The 13,506-nt window shown below is 39.5% G+C and overlaps 1 protein-coding gene across 1 annotated transcript in view; it reads right to left on the reverse strand.

Moving 5' to 3' along the window:
* Positions 1-13,506, reverse strand: part of LOC109051389 (glutamate receptor-interacting protein 1-like) — a 248,011-nt gene that overhangs the window by 183,790 nt on the left and 50,715 nt on the right. The window lies entirely within an intron of this gene.

Genomic DNA, 13,506 nt, shown 5'->3' on the forward strand with positions numbered 1-13,506 from the left:
CAAGCTGAAGCCTTCTGCTCATCCTCACACTGCCTCTGACATTAAAACAGACCAAGCCAATATAACCCAACTTCACCAGATGTTTGTTGCAGGACCTTCTGAAAAACACAGATGAATCATCCGAGTGTAAAGTTGCAACTTTCCATCAAATTTTAATGCTTGACATTAAAACTTTGGAAACACTGTAAATCTACCTTGAATGTTTGACGATTTTCCTTGCAAATGAGGATTTGATCAATTTTGTCTAATATATCTGGCAGCATGTAAGGTGAAGTATGGATGAATTTGGAATAAGAATATCTTTATTCAGCAGAAATATTTCCAAGTATGCCAATAATGCGGCAGAAATGTAATTTTAAATGTTCAAACATTTGATAATTGACAATGACGAAGCTGTATTTTACTGATTTAAATTGATTTTCTTAGGCACTATCACAACATTCGACTAACAACAACACCACTAAGGCTCATGAAGAATGTTTTCCATGTCAGAGCCATGGTGTCAAAACAGCAAAAAAGAAAGAAAGAAAAACAAACTCACCTGGCTATTAATTATCTTAATTTCGATTCTTAAGACCAGAACATTTTACCAGAAGCTGTTTTACATATCAAATAACTCACTTAGCTGACTGTATCATATTATAAGCCACAACGTACTTAAGAGGGAGTAAATGAGCCCAGGCTGGGCGCCACCGACTAGGCAGCCAGTAAATAACAAGGGGATCCTCTTCCCTGTTGACAAGTAAACGCCTCCAATAAGTGAGAGCTGTAGTGAGGTCACGCTGGCAGAATCCAGCCACGTCACGAAGAGGCCGTGCGCTCCACTCTGCACTCGCAAGAATTGAAACCCGACTCTCTGACCACTTACAACATCTCAGGACTGCACGAAAATAACCCTCAGAGCGGGAATGATGTCAGTGTTGTAGTGCACCAGCCTGCATTAAACCAGAACCTAACTGCTGAACTCAGTGAGCTGTTTAAACAAGCTGCTTTCAGCCTTTTCACATTTACAGTTTGTGCAAACACTCTGAGAGCCTCTTAAAGTCTCAGACTAAAAAATTAAAAACACCACAAAAACACACAAAAAATCTTGTCACATTACAAAAAACCACAAACAAAGAAAAAAAAATGCAGGAGGAAAAGAGTATCTGGGGACTCGATAGAGGAAAAGTCAAAACAGATTTTTTTCTTCTGATGCATATCTAAGTGAAATGACTCAATGGATGGAGGAAGATCTGATTGCAAGCTTGCAGTCAATTTTAAGAAAGGGGCAGGTTTATGTGGACTAAATGATCCACTAAATCCATCATAGGTCACCAGTAGGTCTGTCGTTTCATCAGAGGATATAGTTATGACACGGATTAAAAATTTATAGACTCAATAAGCAGCATTGGTTGCATTTTATCACTTGACACATAAAATATTTGACTTGTTATTTATTCTGTGGCCCAACCAGATCCAAAGTTATCTATTCCATGATAAACATTTTATGTCCTAACCACTTGCAACCACAACCGTGTTTGGTTTCTATTTCTATGGTGTCGTAAAACAGAGCCCCATCCACACTAACAACTCAATGGATGGATGGAAGTACTGACCTTCATGTACTGTATTAAAACATCATACTGTACATGGACAGATTTAGCTTGGGACAGCTAACTGTGGACTCTCCTTGTCTTTTCCATAAAGCATTGCAGAGTTCATGTTTACCTTATAAGAAATATTAATCATAATTGCATTGTTTATCATAAAAGCAATTATGATAAACACTTCCAATTAAATTAATAAATTCAATAATTAAAATTTGTATACCACTATCTATAAAAAAAAAAAAAAATCCCAGATGAGAAAACGCATTAGTGCAATTACAAAGTCATACAAAGTTGCCATAAGGCAACTGCCATCAGTTTTCTGTAAAATTGTTAGATAGAGTTGAGTTAACAACATCCAATTAATGTAAAGATGCAGCAAATAAATCATGATGTAGAAGTATTAGTGTTCAAAGTAATTTGTGAACTACAGTCTTCCCTGTAACAGTCTTAAGAAATCATTTTTTCTGAAAGGTAATAAAGTCAAGGAAAGTGTTAGGTTGCCATATTTTCTGTGGTAATCAAACATGCTGCCTCAAACACGGTCAAACTTATCATACATTGAAGACAAAATTACTAGAAGCCTGACTCAGGACAATATCACTGAGGGGTGTCATTCAGAAGGATCAATGAACTGCAATCAAGACCTCCTTCACTTCCTGTGCCAGTTCCACAGTGTTTAGCATTTAATTGCTGTCCCGCTCTACACCAGCTTCCCGCTATCTGATTGCTGCAGAGGGAACAGCTGCTCAGGGTATCCTGCAGAGCAACGAAGAGAAAGGGAGAGAAACAGAGCTTAGATTGAGAAGGCTACAATGCTTGCCCTGTAACAACCACAGGATCATCTCCCTTTAACAAAACAAGAAACCCTTTAGCTCCACATAAGAGAGCTGGGTCAAATGTTCCAAGTCAGTTTCAGGTATCAAAGAGGGAAGTAAACATTATGTTGACTCCGTTTTTAAGTGAAATGCTTGCTGTCATTGAAGCACAAGCGTTTCTCTGACCACATGACATGCCTTGTACTAACCATAGCTAACCACAGGAGCAAGGAATTAAGAAGATGAGCATCATTTTCCTCCATTTTACACTCCGTTTTCGGGTTAGATGTGCCAGCTTCCTGTCTGCACACATAAGATGCATGAAATGAAATGTTGTGGTGTGTGCTGTGATTCAATCTGGAAATAATGTCAATAACTCGCCGGGGTATTGCGGAGGCTTTTGGTTGAGTTTGGTTGAATGTGTTCAGTAGTGCATTTTGCTCCCGTTCTCAGGGGTGCTACAACAGTCATAGAAGATTTGGTGCATAAACACATCGGATTTTCCCTCCATCTCTATCTGTAGAAGGGACATTCATCACCTCAACATGCCTTACTCTATTTCGCACCGACAACTCAATAGTAATTTGTGTTCATTACCCTTTGGTTTTCTGTGGCATAGGTGTAAAACGTATTGACTAAGTAACAACGGAAAATGTAATTTCCGTTTGAGTCGCCGTGTGTGAGGGATGTCAAGTTGATCGATAATTTGTGCCGGCAATAAATGTCAGTGTGATGGGAAATTGTTGTGATATTCGCCAGTGTGGTCGTCCAAAGACATTCATCAGTCGAGACAAAAAGCTGGCAAAAAAAGGACATCCCACCTGATCCCTAGTGCAAATTTATCCTGACACTGGATGGACGCAAACGACCATTGTGGCTCGACAGGCAGTTAAATTTATGCTTGAAGAGTTATACATTTGCACTGGAGACTGCCTAATAGAAGAAAAAAAAAATGCAGTCCTGTTAGAGCTAACGTTGTAAACAACCTCAAAGTTTCACTTTTATGTTGGATTCAATTTGGTTTACAGAGATAGGGAAGTAGAGCGAAAATAAGTCGAAGCTTCCCAGCATGCACAATTTTAACACAATTAGGAAATCAGCACTCTAAGACCTGCATTAGCATCCTGTGCGAGCAAGGCAGATGAGGGATGGTGGCAATAAACAGCATGTTCACATCATTGTTGCTTTCTCCTGATGGGCCAAGCAGTGCTGTATGAGATGATTTAAGCTGCTAAGAGAAGTTATGATATTGAAAATTAATAGGAACTTGATTCAAACTGGGTCATATAAATCAAAGCATCTCAACACAACATCCTCTACAATATAAGTTGTGGTTTTTACATCCAGTTCACACTGGATATCAAACTAATAGTAATAAAAGTGTGTGTTGTAAAAAAGTTTTAAAAAAATACCCTTACGTTTGATGTTAATGCCCTTAAAGTGACGAAAGTGACGTGACATACAGCCAAGTATGGTGACCCATACTCAGAATTCGTGCTATGCATTTATCCCATCCAAAGTGCACACACACAGCAGTGAACACACACACACCGTGAACACAAACCCGGAGCAGTGGGCAGCCATTTACGCTGCGGCACCCGGGGAGCAGTTGGGGGTTCGGTGCCTTGCTGAAGGGCACCTTAGTCGTGGTATTGCCGACCCAAGACTCGAACCCACAACCTTAGAATTAGGAGTCAAACTCTCTAACCATTAGGCCACGACTTCCCCACAAATTAAGGGGAACAACAAGAACTTGGCAAGCTAACACTCTCTGCAACAACACTCCTATATTTAAGAGATAGACTACATACAGTAGAGACTGACTGCTCTTGTGTTGAACATTTGCCACAATGTCAGGAATGGGTCACAATTGTAATATGCAGCGGGGCGAGAAAAGTGCAGCAGAAGCCAGGATAGTGACAATTTTGGGGAGGTTTAGTTTAGACAGGTTACTGATAGAGCAATCATAGATTTTCCCAACAGTCAAACTATCAGTCAAGGCAGACAGAAGAAATAAAGTATTGCTGGGAGGTGTAAATTAGTCTGAAGGATTTGCAGATAATCCAAACTAATTTTCTCTCTTTCACAAAAAAAAAACAAATAATAATCATCCTGTTTCTTCGAAATGCCAATGGGGCGGGAGTGGCTGAGGCTTGCCAATGTGGAAAAAGTTTCAATAAGGGCTTAGTCACTCTGTGTCTGCACTCATGAAAGGATGCTGAATGGGAGCTGATGATTTAGGAGGAGACAATGTGTGTGGGCATTAGAAGACAATCACACACAAAAAAAAAAACAATAATAGTTGGAAGAAAAAACAAGGCAGTTTTTGCCTCAATGGTGCAACAATGAAGGACAAAGAAATGCCCATGCAAGAACTTATGCATGGGCCACTCACGCCCTTTACTGTTTTGTGCATTTACATTGCTGTAAGGAAAATTTCAACATGAGAAATGGCTTCGCACATGCATCTAAGGGCCAACTTTATTTCCCTTGTCATTCTAAAATATAATAATAAAATAACTTTACAAAAATCATGTGAATTGATTGCTATGAATTCTATATAGATTTTATTTATAAAGCAGCTCACAATTGCGAAGAGGCACTGAATCAAATTATATTCCAATGTGTAAACAACACACAAAAGACTTCGTCAAACTTTTCCCTTCTACCTAAAATATTCATAATTATTATGTTAATTAATTGCTATAAATTTTATTTAACTTTTGACTGTTGCATCATAAGCAGATTATAATATCATGAGCGCTGCAATAAATTATTTTAGATGGCGCTCTTTTTTTAAAGAAACCATGCAAGAGAAACATTTTGAAACTGTTTTGCATGTTCCAATTAACTATGCTGTTTGGTTGATTCCTCTTCTCCCATATGGAGCAATTATTTTAACATTTTCTCATTTCATTCAGTTCATTCATTTGAGTTCAGTAATGCAGTGTGTGGCTGTCACATCCTCATTTAACTAGGCTTAAACACAATTGATGATGTAATTTTGCAGGTGTCTAACTATAGTACAAATGCTTGTTGTAAATACATTTATGGTAACTGTCATTGTAAGTAAGGTACTTAAAATTGTAGTTGTGCCTAATGTTACAGCATGACAGGTTCCTCCTCATTAACAAGACCAAAAATCAATCCTAGACCAACAGTTCACACCTCCACTACCCCACATTCCAAGAAAAGGACAATCCAATTCAGTCTTGTACAAATCTGAATAGTCCTACAGTCAACAGGGCAGCAGACAAATGGCACTAACTGAATTTAATACAGTAATTCCTCTTCTGCAGGCTTTCGAATGAAGCTCAAATGCAAACTTACACTGTGCAACATCATCAAGGCTGTCAAAACTTATGTTGTATGTGCATTTGCATGCAAATCGACAGCACTTGAAGCAGAAAATTTGGTTTTGATGAAAATGCAAACAAGCCAACAACCACGTAACAAAACAAACACGAAAACCTCCACAGAGAAAAAGCAGTCAGGAAGCCACAACCAAGTTGATTGACAAGTCCTCAAAAAAAGAAGAATTGACAGTATCTATTAAATAGCTAACGTTTACGAATAAGAATTTGTTTTTAAACCTCCCCCCTCATTAGCATTAATTAGCATTTATATGGACTTTGAAAAGCTGCTAAATCCACTTAGAAAATGTTTCAGTCATCCCTTTGAAGAACATTTATTTACCTTAACTTTTCCCACTCAGCCAGGACATTGTTCGTACCGGAGCTGTGATGATGTCACTGACCTCCCGTGGCGATCAAACAGTCATATACCCACCTGAGTCCGTTTGAAGTGTGAGCTGTGCTGGCCTGTTTTCTCTGTGGAGCCCTGATAAGTGCATTAATGTTGATCTGGACTCGCCACGATAACATGCCCACTGAGAAAGGTGCCCATCCAGAAGCCTCTTCCTACTCTGTTCTGAAGAAAAGTGACTGTCCCCCGTCTTCACCCTCCCTGAGAGAACTGGCTATGTCTCTGTGCTAATAAGGCCTTCTCATTAGAATTCAGCGCTAACAGTCAGCGATGCCCCGCAGTGTAGCGCTCGGGTCTCCTGGTCTGAATTTTGAGTGTCAAATGGGTGTGTGGCGGCAGATGAAATGAATGTGGACCCGGATGGGTAGACAGAGGTGAAGAGGGAACGTCTGCTCAAACCTGGTGGTGCAGGTTCAGTCACGGCGCTCCTGTCAATCAAGCTTAGAGCCGTGTCAGACCAGGCATCTGCAGTGATGTGACAGCGTGCAAACGGAAGCAAGCAAATCAGCCTAGGAAGCTTGAAGGTTGGCACATGAGATAATTCTTGTTGTGCTGCGAGAGTGATTTTTAAAAATGCATTTAGAAGCTGGCCAGACAAAAGAGCCCTTGGGTTTTGCTCACTTTATCATTTATATGCATTCTGCAAAAATAAATTAGGGTGCCAATTATGGTAAACATGGAGGAATGAGCAAACAAGCAAGCAAACAATGCTGCAATGTCCTGATGATTAACCCTCATGTTCTGTTTGGGGTCGGAGAGATGCTAAAGAGATGTTTTTCTCTAACTGATTTTACTTTTACTTACAATACAGTATGTTCAGAAACACAACATCAGAGTTAAGCACTGAAAAGAATCACATGATTTAAAATGTGTGTCTGCTATGTACATGATAATGGCATGACACTCTACATACAGTCATGTGCATGGGCGTAAAGTTGTGATTACCTGTTTCTCATAAGGGCGATGAGTGAACTCTTTATCGCAGTTTGACAGAGATGGCCTCCCACAAGTGCAGGGCATCAGGATATACTCAGGGTTTAGAGCGTTCTCAATCCACAAGGAAGAAAAGCCATGCGCAGATCTTTCTCATCACAACTTCTTAGCTGGTTGTGTAACCTACTGTGTGGGCTACACGTATCATCTCTCTCCCAAGTAGTGATTCGTCATGCCAAGTGTGTGAAGCAGAAAGCTAGCGCAAATCCGACAGTCAGTGCAGGAGCTCAGAGGGACTGTGTTGACGGTGACATTTCAGTGTTGTGTAACTACACCTCAAAACCGCCTTCAGATTGGTGCATTTGATTTGTGATCTCTGCTCTTCTTTGCGTTTGAATGTGAGATGTGAAGTATAGCGGCAAACACATTGTTAAAACATATTTGTGTTCTTTGACACACTTCTACACTTTTCTCACACACCAGGAACTTAATCAGGGGAGCGGACAAAGATCAGATTGGCCTCTAAAGGTTGCTGATTTAAAAACAGGTTCCACTAAAATCAGGAGCTGGGATAATGTCCTCACCAAAGTTTTAAAAACTTGAATACAGCAAGAGTTGCCATAACTCTGCTCTAAAGCAGTGTCAGAATTTTTTTTATACCTTTAGGGGTACAACATTCGTTACTGAGGCAGTACCTTCCAAAGGTTATGCAAGGTTATACATATTCATACTTTTTTGACAGTACTGCCCCAGTGATAAACTGTTGTACCCCTAAAGGTATTATTTTTTAGTTCCAGCATCAGCACCATTCTGATTAAAACTGCCTAAAAGAAACCAAAGGCTACATATTTAGAGTCATTGAAGTTTACTTGCAAGAACCTTGACATAAATGACAACACGACAAGCTCACAGAGCACTTTATTTTTCAAAGTGTACTCATGACCCTACACTAAGGACACAGGCTTCCATCTGTCAGCAAGAATTTCCATATCGCCCTTGACCCATTTTTCTTTGACATCTCTGAGATCTCTGACACATCATAGGCAAGATCCCCATGGAGGGCAACTGGAACATGTACACTTTTGAACCCTCTCAGTGCCTTCTGTACAGGTTCCATACCTGCATAATCCTGCCAGGTGGAGGAACAGCTGATCTAGGCCCAGTGGCGTTGGCTTCACAAACTTGGTAATTTTCACCTCTGATGAGCACAGCACTGGAGAGAAGCTATCTGTCCCAGTGCAGACAAACGTAGGTCATAGGGGCTCAGGACACGTCTTTCAAAGGGAACAAAACTCAGTCCTTATCTTTTTTGCACAAAAGCCTGGCAAGCTTCAAAACTCATTATTGCTGCCTTGTTGCAGAGTCAGGGTATGGTGGGGATAACAAACTTTATGGACAGTTTCCCAGCAGATATATTTAAGGTTTGTTAGGCACTGACACTGAGCCAAACAGAAGCGCCTTAAGGGTTTTCTGGTAACTAAGGCTGTTTCGGCCTTGAATAGTATTGGCAGGAAACAGTTGGGTGTCTTTTTGTGAAAAGCGCCAGGACTGCAGTCCCCCACCCCCCTTCATTTATTTTTCTCTCTTTCAATCTCACTTTTTTGCCAACTTGTTCATTTCCTGCCTCATGGGTGCGGATGAGGATGAATTGGGTATTTCCTCACTGAAAAGCTTTGTGGATTCTCCACAGATCATAGGGCTCAATTAAAGGCTTGCTTTTACATGCAAACCACATTACGCTAATACTAGGTACTGTTGAGGATCCGGAATTGTCACAAAAGTTACTAAACTAAAACTAGTTATTAAGTCAGCACACATACGTTCCGTAGAGCTGAAATACAGGCAAGAGAACAACAATTGCATGAAAAATCCCATATTCAATGCCATGACTTTTGAAATCGTACATAAAAGCTTTGCCTGGAAAACCCACAGGCTCTTTCAGCAACAATAATTCAGCAGAAGCTGGGTTTTCCTAAAGCCAAAAGAGAGAGGCGTCCAAACTGAATGAATGGCTGAAGGAGGTGGCGTTGGCGTGAATCCTCCTACCCAGCAGTGTGGGTAATTATTTCAAAAAGCTGTTTGTACTGCGGGCGACATCATCTTATGACATGGCACAGGAACACGGATCAACACTACCTTAAGGGAAGGCACCAGAGAAATGGAGAAAGACACAGGTACAGTGTACTGTAGGTACGGACATAATACTTGGAAATTATATTATGTCAATAACAAAAACACATTGTTATTACAATACTAATTCAAACAAATTTAAAAACATTTGAAAAACATATACAACCTACAAAAAACGTACTAAAAATTACCTCATGGGACCCGTTACAACCAGTTATAGCATGCAAACCATGCGTTCATACAGATAAATCTTTCAAATCATGCTGAGTCTGATTAATATGCAAGCTTTATGGACTGAGCCAATCACATTGCAATCGCATGATTCAGGTCTGTTCATCCATTACAAAAACCATTTAAAAAAAGACGAATTACGGCTTTAGTCCAGATGAAATAGAACATTTCACAATGTAAACACTTTCAGTCTAGGGCAGCGACAGTGTTTACACTGTCTTGATACACTGCCTTAAAAAAATGTGAGTATGGCACTAGAGCTGGGGTGTCAAACTCAAATCCTGGAGGGGCCGGAGCCCTACAGGGTTTTGTTTCAACCCTGCTTCAACTCACATACCATGTAGTTTTCAAATAAGCCTGAAGGACTTGATTAGTTGGATCAGGTGTGTTTAATTAGGGTTGAATCTAAACTCTGCAGGGCTCTGGCCCTCCAGGAATTGATTTTGACACACCAGAACTAGAGTAAACATGGCCAGTGACCACAACATCCATTCTTAGTATACTATCTGACATAGTGAATGTCCTAGTTGAATGTCCTATTAAGGAGAGAGTCTAGTTAAATCTTGTCCCTGTGGACTAAACAAAAATTCAATTATTCAATATTTATGAAGTCCACTGTGACAGTTTAGGAATGTCGAAATGCCAAAGTTAAATGCCAAAAAATGTGAGAAATTAATTCAAAAGGGTCAAGGACAACATTCTTTTGATTTTGACAACAACTCCATACCTTTGGAAAGTGAAGTCTCAGAACTGTTTTCCAAACATACTGAGGAGAGGGACTCTGCCAGATGGATTTGCGTGCACTTCGTGGCCCCAATTTCCTTTTGTAACATACTTCATTAACTGTATGTTAATCTCAGGTTTGCTGATATGACTTTGAGAATCCATTTTGCTCTCTGTCTCCTAGTGCATCTATCTCTCTCATCAACCTTCATTTGCGACCTTCTCATCGACTGCCTCTTGTATAGAGTGCGACGGTTTCAAAAATGGAGCATACAGAGGATTCGTTTGTGCCATCTACTCACTTGAAAATCTCATCCTTAGCCCAGAGCTATACCATTAATATATGCTATGAGCGCCAAAGGAAGTGTTAGCGCTAATTACTATATACACTCAGAAAAAAGTTCTGAAGAGCTTAATGACTGCAACGACTTCCAACCACAAAAATAGCATTATGCTTCACGTTCTAAGATTTTCTTATGTAAATGTTCAGTATTGATGGAATTCAGATGTCTTTCTGTCTTTCCCTCTTGTACTTCAACACAGCAGGTTCAACTGACATCCGCAGCTTAAAATCAACAAAGATATGAGCACCAAAACACACTTTATTCAATAAGAGCATATCATTCCCGAGCAGAACACTGAACGTACCCAAAGAGCTCATCATGCACACACAAATGGCTTTTGACTAAAATATATTTTTCTTTCTAGAAAGTTCCGCTGTTTATGACTGGAAAAAAGCTTTTATGAAATGCAGAATTGATCACAGCTTTGCAATGATAAAATTGTCACTCAAAATAAGTTGAGAAGCAGATGAAAAAAATTGTATGATAAGCGGCAGTGCATACAAATGCAACGGCAGCAAATAAGAACACAGAAAAGGATAAAGTAAAGCTTGCATTTCATTCGATAAAACAACAAGCACTAAAATCTTCAGTCCCAGCACATGAGCATATTAATCAAAGTGGGTGGGGTAGAAAAAAGAAAATTACTTTACATTGTACTTTTCATGGTTACAATTGCAGTATTAACACAGAATTTCTGTGATTTTGTGTTTTCTGGATGTGTGCACTATTAAAATAAAATGCACATGTGATTTTTAGACAATTTAAAGAAAAAAACAGACTGTAAAAAGAAATGATTAATACAATGATTTAAGAGGAGAATCTTACCTGATTCTGCTGCTAAAGAGGCTATCCTGAGCATATTTTAAATATCAATGGGATGCCAGCAGTACTTAAACCACCAACTGTTATTTTACCCAAAAAAGTTGGGCAAATTCATAATGAAGGCGCACAAGCAAGCACAACAAACAGTTTGGCTTTAATTATGGTATTTGTTGAAAGGTCAAAATAAATGAGAATAAGAGTTGTCCTATCTTGACAAAATTAGATTTCTCAGACTCTTGAGTTAGTCATAAAATCAGACTGTATAGACCTGCTACAGTCTAATCAGTCCCACCACAATTTAATAATAAACTGAAAATATTTTTACACTTCTCATAATAGCATAAAGATCTCGTTAAACATTTTGTAATGCGGTATTGCTTGGCAAAGCTTCAAAACTAATTATTGCTGCCTTGTTGCAGAGTCAGGGTATGGTGGGGATAACAAACTTTATGGACAGTTTCCCAGCAGATATATTTAAGGTTTGTTAGGCACTGACCACTGAGCCAAAACAGAAGCGCCTTAAGGGTTTTCTTGTAACTAAGGCTGTGTCGTGCTTGAATAGTATTGGCAGGAAAAACAGTTGGGTGTCTTTTTGTGAAAAGCGCCAGCACTGCAGTCCCCCACCCCCCTTCATTTATTTTTCTCTCTTTCAATCTCACTTTTTTTGCCAACTTGTTCATTTCCTGCCTCATGGGTGCGGATGAGGATGAATTGGGTATTTCCTCACTGAAAAGCTTTGTGGATTCTCCACAGATCATAGGGGCTCAATTAAAGGCTTGCTTTTACATGCCAACCACATTACGCTAATACTAGGTACTGTTGAGGATCCGGAATTGTCACAAAAGTTACTAAACTAAAACTAGTTATTAAGTCAGCACACATACGTTCGCAGAGCTGAAAATACAGGCAAGAGAACAACAATTGCATGAAAAATCCCATATTCAATGCCATGACTTTTGAAATCGCACATAAAAGCTTTGCCTGGAAAACCCAGAGGCTCTTTCAGCAACAATAATTCAGCAGAAGCTGGGTTTTCCTAAAGCCAAAAGAGAGAGGCGTCCAAACTGAATGAATGGCTGAAGGAGGTGGCGTGAATCCTCCTACCCAGCAGTGTGGGTAATTATTTCAAAAAGCTGTTTGTACTGCGGGCGACATCAGCTTAAGACATGGCACAGGAACATGGAACAACACTACCTTAAGGAAAGGCACCAGAGAAGGGAAGAAAGACACAGGTACTGTACAGTGTACTGTAGAGAAGGACATAATACTTGGAAATTATAGGTATGTCAATAACAAAAACACATTGCATTACTTGTTTGATTTCAATACATTTCACGCTATTTGAAAGACAGTGACAACTATATGCAAAGTACCAAAAAGGGCCTCAGTTTTAATTTTTGGGATCAGTTATAGCATGCAAACCATGCGTTCATACAGATAAATCTTTCAAATCATGCTGAGTCTGATTAATATGCAAGCTTTATGGACTGAGCCAATCGCATTGCAATCGCATGATTCAGGTCTGTTCATCCATTACAAAAAACATTTTAAAAAAGACGAATTATGGCTTTAGTCCAGATGAAATAGAACATTTCACAATGTAAACACTTTCAGTCTAGGGCAGCAACAGTGTTTACACTGTCTTGATACACTGCCTTAAAAAATGTGAGTATGGCACTAGAGCTGGGGTGTCAAACTCAAATCCTGGAGGGCCGGAGCCCTACAGGGTTTTGTTTCAACCCTGCTTCAACTCACATACCATGTAGTTTTCAAATAAGCCAGAAGGTCTTGATTAGTTGGATCAGGTGTGTTTAATTAGGGTTGAATCTAAACTCTGCAGGGCTCTGGCCCTCCAGGAATCGAGTTTGACACACCAGAACTAGAGTAAACATGGCCAGTGACCACAACATCCATTCTTAGTATACAGGTCTATCTGACATAGTGAATGTCCTAGTTGAATGTCCTATTAAGGAGAGAGTCTAGTTAAATCTTGTCCCTGTGGACTAAACAAAAATTCAAGTATTCAATATTTATGAAGTCCACTGTGACAGTTTAGGAATGTCGAAATGCCAAAGTTTTAATGCCAAAAAATGTGAGAAATTAATTCAAAAGGGTCAAGGACAACATTCTTTTGATTTTGACAACAACTCC

Source organism: Cyprinus carpio, chromosome B4, assembly GCF_018340385.1.
Source record: "Cyprinus carpio isolate SPL01 chromosome B4, ASM1834038v1, whole genome shotgun sequence".
Lineage (NCBI taxonomy): Eukaryota > Metazoa > Chordata > Actinopteri > Cypriniformes > Cyprinidae > Cyprinus > Cyprinus carpio.